Source organism: Triticum dicoccoides, chromosome 4A (assembly GCF_002162155.2).
Source record: "Triticum dicoccoides isolate Atlit2015 ecotype Zavitan chromosome 4A, WEW_v2.0, whole genome shotgun sequence".
In the NCBI taxonomy this organism is placed as follows: Eukaryota; Viridiplantae; Streptophyta; class Magnoliopsida; order Poales; family Poaceae; genus Triticum; species Triticum dicoccoides.
In genome coordinates this window covers 687,406,216-687,407,298 of record NC_041386.1, presented here as the reverse complement: position 1 = coordinate 687,407,298, position 1,083 = coordinate 687,406,216, and positions in this window count along the sequence as shown.

The window sequence follows — 1,083 nt, the reverse complement described above, 5'->3', positions numbered from 1 at the left end:
GAAAACTATGAATTTGAAAACCTCGCCAACCGAAGGGTGCTCACACCGGTTTATAAGCCCGTCCCTCTACACGCCTTGTTGAGCTCACAAACTTATGATTCACACAAATTTCAAAGAAAACTAATGGCACAAACAGAAAGTTTATAATTTTGCTGACCTAAAAGCAAAAAGAATTAAAAAATAAAGCAAAAAACCAAAAGTAAATAAATAATGCAGAAAACAAAACAAAAAAACTTGAAAAAAATAAAAATAGCAACAATAAGTATTTTGTTGTAAGTAGAAACAAAATAAAATAAATAAATAAAGTAAAAAAGTGTTTTCAAATTTGAAAACTAATGGCACTAACAGAAAGTTTATAATTTTTCTAAAACTAAAAGCAAAAAGAATTAAAAAATAAAGCAAAAAACAACAAAAAATAAATAATGCAGAAAACAGAACAAAAAACTGAAAAATAATAAAAATAGCAACAATAAGTATTTTGTTGTAAGTACAAACAAAATAAAATATATAAAGCAACAAAGAAAACAAAAAAAGTGTTTTCAAATTTGAAAACTAATGGCACTAACAGAAAGTTTATAATTTTTCTAAAACTAAAAGCAAAAAGAATTAAAAAATAAAGCAAAAACAACAAAAAATAAATAATGCAGAAAGCAAAACCAAAAAACTGGAAAAAAATAAAAATAGCAACAATAAGTATTTTGTTGTAAGTAGAAACAAAATAAAATAAATAAAGCAACAAAGAAAACAAAAAAACAAAAAAAAGTGCCACCTACTGGGCCCCCACGGCCTGAATACGACTAGAAACCCTACCATGGGCCAGGATTCAGGCCCGCGGGAGGCCCAGTAGGCCCACAGGCAGAGATTGCACGGTTAGGCCCGAAAGCTTGCAGTTGAGAGGAGCTCGAGTGGGTGGGCGCAACAGAGCTTATAAACCACACTCGAGCTTTCTCAACTAGCGAGGTGGGACTAAACTTTTCGGCGCGGGGCAGCACAAGGCCTTTGGTCCCGGTTAGTGGCACCAACCGGGACTAAAGGGGGGAATTAGTCCCGGTTCGTGCCACGACCCGGGACTAATGCCCCCCT